Here is a 6452-nt window from a genome sequence, read left to right as displayed (position 1 = left end):
TGGTGCAAATAACACATGGTGCAAATAACACAACAACATAGAACAAATTACAATACAAATATTGTAACAACATGGTGCAAAAAACAATACATAGTGAGAGTATCTACATTCTATACAGCCGCATCTTTACACCGCAATGCTTAGTACTGGTGGCAACTGTCATTGTGCCTAAAGTGAGTATATAGGGATCAGTCATTGGGCATGCGATCGTGCTCTGGGGTGCCAAGGATCTTGGAGGGTGCTATAAAATGGCGTTGGAGAGATGGTCTGAATTGAGGAGGGTAATCGCTTGTGGGAAAAATGTATTTCTGCTCCTGGTGGTTTTGGTGGGGATGGATCTATAGCGATGCCCTGAGCGGAGGAGGATGAAGAAGTGATTTCCAGGGTGGGAGGGGTCATGTATGATCCTGTTGGCCCTGGACTTCATTCTGGAAGTATGGAGAAGGTCTAGTGGATGCAAGGGGGACCCGATAATCCTCTCTGCAGTGTTGATAACTCTCTGGAGTTTGAGCCTGTCCCTTGTGTTTGCACCCGAGTACCAGACGATGATGGAGGAGCAAAGGACAGTTTGAAGGGTCGCCGTGTAGAAACTGGTCTGTAGTTCCCTTGGCATTCCAAACTTCCTCAGCTGTTTTAGGAAGAACAGTCTCTGCTGGGCTTTCTTTTGTGTTGTGGAGGTATTTACATCCCATCTCAATTTCTCGGTGATGGTGGTGCCTAGGAGCCGCACACCTTGTACCCTGGTGACCTCCGTGCCATTGATGAAGACTGGGCTGGGTGGTGGAGCGTTCTTCCTGAAGTCCACTATCAGTTCCACAGTTTTTGCCACATTTAGTACAAGTCTGTTGTCTGAGCAACACCCGAGGGTCCGCTCAATCTCGCGGTGATATTCAAGCTCGCCATCTTCACCGATGAGACCTAGAATGGTGGTATCATCCGCACACTTAATGACCTTGACCGTGTCCACAGATGAGGTGCAGCTGTTTGTGTACAGGGAAAAGAGCAACGGCGATAGTACACACCTTTGCGGTGCACCAGTGTTGGTGGTTCTTACACTGGAGGAGCAGTTGCCAAGTCTAACTAGCTGTGTCCTGTTAGTGAGAAAGTCTTTGATCCAGGCACAGAGGGTAGGGTCAACACCAAGTCGTTCCAGGTTGTCATGCAGAATGTTCGGACAGATGGTGTTAAATGCGGAACTGAAGTCCAGGAGGAGGATCCTGGCATATGACTTGGGTTTATCCAGGTGTTCAGTGATGTGTGCAAGAATGATGTTGATGGTGTCCTCCACAGATTTGTTGGCCCTGTATGCAAATTGGAGAGGATCCAGTAGTGGATCAGTGTGGTTCTGCAGATGGGATAGGACCAGTCTTTCGAAGGTCTTCATGATGATTGGAGTTAAGGCCACCGGTCTGAAGTTGTTTAGATCCGTGACTCCTGGCTTCTTGGGGACTGGAATGATGTCAGCTTTTTTGAAACAGGAAGGAACTTTGCCCAGCTCCAGGGATCTGTTGAAAATGGAGGCGAGGACCGGGGCTAGCTGACCTGCACAGAATTTCAGACAGGATGGGAATATGCCATCCGGGCCTGAGGCCTTCCTTGTCTTTAGCTTCCGGAGGTGCTTTAGAACATTGGTCTCCTGGACTGTAGCCAGTGCTGGGGGGGGGGGGGGGAGGGGGGGCATGCAGACCAGAGTGTGGAGGAGAGGAGGGTAGTGGATGCCTGATCTACGGGGGGATTGGTTCGGCCTCGAACCTGCAATAGAATTTATTGAGCTCCTCGGCTAGTGCGGTGTTTGGAAGTATGTGTTGAGGAGTGGGCCTGAAGTTTGTGGCAGCCCTTAGGCCTTTCCAGACCACTCGAGCGTTGTTGGATTGAAGGTTAATTTTCAGCTTGTTAGAGTATTCTCTCTTTGCCACCTTCAGCTCTCGTTTTAAAGTGTTCCTGGCCTCCCTGAACTCCTCTGGTGTTCCAGATTTGTGGGCTTCCTCTTTTGACTTACGTAGCTTGCGTAGTCTGCCATTGAACCAGGGCTTATTGTTTGGGAAGAGGTCGCCGTTAATGTTTCCTCGCAGAATCTAATGTTGGAGGTGACATTTTCTGACCATTCCTCCAGAGAGGAAGATTCCAGGGCTGACCAATCAGTGCTGTCGAAACAGGCCTGAAGTTGCCCCTTGGCTTCCTCCGACCATTTTTTGATGGTCCTGACTGACGGCTTCGAGGTTTCTAGATGCCTTCTGTAGGTGGGGATCAGGTGAATTATGCAGTGATCCGAGTGAACCTACATCACTGCATATACCTAGCTGTTGTGTTCAGTGAACCCACCTCATCACAGCATGTACCTAGCTGTTGTGTTCAGTGAACTCGCATCACTGCATATACCTACCTTTTGTGTGTAGTGAACCTACCTCACTGCATATACCTAGCTGTTGTGTTCATTGAACCCACCTCATCACAGCATATACCTAGAACCCCCCCCCCCTCCCCCGAGATGATCAAAACAGACAAACCAGGTAGAGGAAAACCCAGAGGAAGGACACCCCGCAACGGTAGGTCTGTGCAAGGTCTTGTTGATGTGATTTTGTGCGGCCCTGGCCCAAAGTACAGTGCTCAGAAGAAGGCACATGCCATCAACTCCCAAGATTGTCAGGACGTGGTTGGCTATTTAACACAGAACACCTCATCTCCTGCAGCCACCAGCGTTACTACAAGCACCACATCCGCTGCATTTGACACTTCGCAGGAGTTATTTGGTGGTGAAATCACTGATTCCCAGCCACTACCGCAACAACAAGATGAAGGCGCTAAGCAAGTTACACCACCATATGTGTGAGTTAGGCGACACTATGGACGTAACGTGTGAGGATAAGGATGATGAAGTACCTGCTGTTGGTGCAGTTTTGGAGGTGTATGAGGCAAGCAAAGCTGGGCAGGATGATTATGATGATGAAGATGATACGGATCCCACGTGTGTTCCCAATAGAGGAGATGAACGGGGGGACAGTTCAGAGGGGGAGTCAGAGAGGAGTAGGAGGAGATGAGTTGCTGAAAGAAGCAGGGAGAGCTCGACGTCAGAAACAGCTGGTGGCAGCATCCGGCGCCATGTATCGCCACCTATGTACAGCCAGCCAACATGCCCTTCAACGTCAGCTGCTGAGGGCTTGAGGCCACCATAGTGCCATCACCCTAGGGGGGCCCAGCGGTTTGGAATATTTTTAGTGTGTGTGCGCCTCAGATCGGAGCAAAGCCATCTGTACTCTCTCCCAGCAAAAATTGAGCCGTGGAAATGCCAACACCCACGTAGGACAAGTGCCTTACGAAGGCACCTGGAAAAAAGGCACAAACTGCAATGGGAAGAGCACCTGAGGAAAAGCAGCACACAAAAGAAAAGCCATCCTCCTTCTCCTCTTCCTCATTCAGGTGCAGCGTCTTCAGCCGCTTTCTCCCTTTCACCTTCACAGCCACCCTCCTCCACTCCGCCTCTGACCTTGAGCGGTTCCTGCTCCTCTGCCCACAGCAGCCAGGTGTCCTTGATAGAATTTTTTGAGCGAAAGAAGCCAATTTCTGCAAGTCACCCCCTTGCCCGGCGTCTGACAGCTGGCGTGGCGGAATTGTTAGCTCGCTAGCTGTTACCATACAAGCTGGTGGACTCTGAGGCCTTCCATAAATTTGTGGCCATTGGGACACCGCAGTGGAAGATGCCAGGCCGCAATTATTTCTCTAAAAAGGCGATACCCAAACTGCACCGTGAAGTGGAGAGGCAAGTGGTGTCATCTCTGGCAAACAGCGTTGGGTCAAGGGTCCACCTGACCACGGATGCCTGGTCTGCCAAGCACGGTCAGGGCCGCTACATTACTTACACAGCCCATTGGATCAACCTGGTGACCAATGGCAAGCAGGGAGTACGTGGCTGTGCAGCGGACCAACTTGTGACACCTCCACGGTTTGCAGGCAGGCCTCCTGCCACATCCTCTTCACCTGCTACATCCTCTTCGCTGTCATCATCCTCCTCTTCCTTGGCTGGTGCCGCGATCTCCTCTCCAGCTACACAGCCCCAGCTCCTCAGGGCCTATGCTGCATGCCAGGTGTCACGCCATCTTAGACATGTCTTGCCTTAAAGCGGAGAGTCACACTGGACCAGCTCTTCTGGCTGCTATTAACAAACAGGTGGATCAGTGGCTGACCCCGCACCAGCTGGACATCAGCAACGTGGTGTGTGACAACGGCAGCAATCTCCTTTCCGCTTTGAATTTGTGAAAGCTGACACATGTACCCTGCATGGCACATGTTCTCAATCTAGTCATTCAAAGATTTGTGTCAAAGTACCCAGGCTTAGAGGACGTCCTGAAGCAGGCCAGGAAGTTGTGTGGGCATTTCAGGTGGTCTTACACGGCCATGGCACGCTTTGCGGACATTCAGTGGAGAAACAACTTGCCGGTGAGACGCTTGATATGTGAGAACCCGACTCGCTGGAATTCGACCCTGCTCATGTTCTCTCGCCTGCTAGAACAGGAGAAAGTCGTCACCCAGTACCTGTACAATTACAGTAGAAGGACACAATCTGGGGAGATAGGGATGTTCTGGCCCCCGAACTGGACACTGATGCGAAATGCATGCAGGCTCATGCAGCCGTTTGAGGACGTGACTAACCTGGTGAGTCGTAGTGAAGGCACCATCAGCGACTTGATCCCCTACGCTTACTTCCTGGAGTGTGCCGTGCGTAGAGTGGTGGATCAAGCTGTGGAGGAGCGTGAAGAGGAACAGTTATGGCAGGAACAGTTGTGGGAGTAATTTGCATCAGAACCAGATGTTTCCTCAACACCTGCGGCAGCACGGAGGGGAGAGGAGGACAAAGAGTTGTGTGGGGAAGAGGAGTCAGACTCGGATGTGTTTCTGCGGAGAAGGAGGAGGCAGCGGGAGAAGAACAACCACAGCAGGCGTCGCAGGGGGCTTGTGCTGCTCACAGTCCCCGTGGCATTGTTCGTGGCTGGGGGGAGGTGGAGGAGGACTTACCTGACGTCACTGAGAAAGAGCAAGAGGAGATGGAGAGTACGTCTGGATCCAACTTTGTGCAGATGGCGTCTTTCATGCTGTCCAGCCTGTTGAGGGCCCCCCGTATAAAAAAAACTCAAGGGGAATGAGCTGTACTGGGAGGCCACGCTACTAGTCCCTCGGTATAGGCACAAAGTGACGGACATGTTACCAACTCACTAGAAGGCAGAAAGGATGCAGCACATACAGAACAAGCTGGCAACTATGCTTTACAATGCGTTTAAGGGTGATGTCACACCACAACGCTAAGGTACCACTGCCAGTAATCCTCCTCCCATGTCCACGCAGGCAAGGACAGGACGCTCCAGTGATTTCATGGTGATGTCAGACATGCGGACATTCTTTAGCACAATGCCTCGCCTTAGCCATCCCGGATCCACCTTCCACCAATGCCTGGACCGGCAGGTAGCCGACTACCTGGCCTTAAGTGTGGATGTAGACACTGTGGGCAGCGATGATAAACCCTTGGACTACTGGGTGCGCATGCTTGACTTGTGGCTAGAGCTGTCCCAATTTGCCATCCAACTTCTGTCTTGCCCTGTCTCACGTTTCCTGTCAGAAAGGACCTTCAGCGCAGCTGGAGGCATTGTCACTGAGAAGAGAAGTCGCCTAAGTCACAAAAGTGTTCAGTACCTCACCTTTATCAAAATGAATTAGGCATGGATCCCAGAGGGCTACTGCCCACCCAAAGACTAAGTCAGTCCCCACACCCAGCATCTCTGCCTGCAGGCCGCTTGCCTTCTCCGCCACCACCAACAGGGTCCAGGACTCCAGGCGGATTCCTGAATTTTTAAGGCCGCTGCTAGCTGCGGCCGCTATACTAATTTTCCTGGTGCGTGTACATGCCTGCCTAATTTTTCTGGCTGCACTGTGGCTGCAACAACAAAACAAAAAGCAATGACCGTCGGCTATATGAGTGTCTCGGGGGTGGTGGAACACCAAAGATAATAAGGTCGTTGCTTCATTGTGGACAGACCAAATTTGATCAGCTGGACAGTCACTGTTGTTCTATCATTGAGCTACCACAGCCCGGCGACCATATGGGCTTGAACACCGCCACGGCCTGCACTCTCGCCATGGTAAAAACAGGGAACACCAAGAGCCCCAATAGTGTAATTCGTACTGGACAAGGTGGCAATAAGTTTGTATTGCTAAATACTCACAAGTCAGGGTCACCAGCAGGCAACCACTGTAAAGGCAGGTGGGGAGATTGTCCTGACCCCACTCAGGATTAAGAAGTCGCTCTCTGTAGACAGGAAGAAAGGGTAGCAACCCTCCACCAAGGGTGGACTCAAAATTGTTTACAATGAACAGAGGTGCCAAAAGTATAAGATTAGATTAAATGAGCTTAAAAACCAACTTAAATGGCAAAATTGAAGGAGGAAGTGGTGGTCTTACCTCGC

This window comes from Hyperolius riggenbachi, chromosome 11, assembly GCF_040937935.1.
Source record: "Hyperolius riggenbachi isolate aHypRig1 chromosome 11, aHypRig1.pri, whole genome shotgun sequence".
NCBI classification, from domain to species: domain Eukaryota; kingdom Metazoa; phylum Chordata; class Amphibia; order Anura; family Hyperoliidae; genus Hyperolius; species Hyperolius riggenbachi.
The sequence above is the reverse complement of the archived record's forward strand: the minus strand, read 5'-3'. Positions refer to the sequence as shown.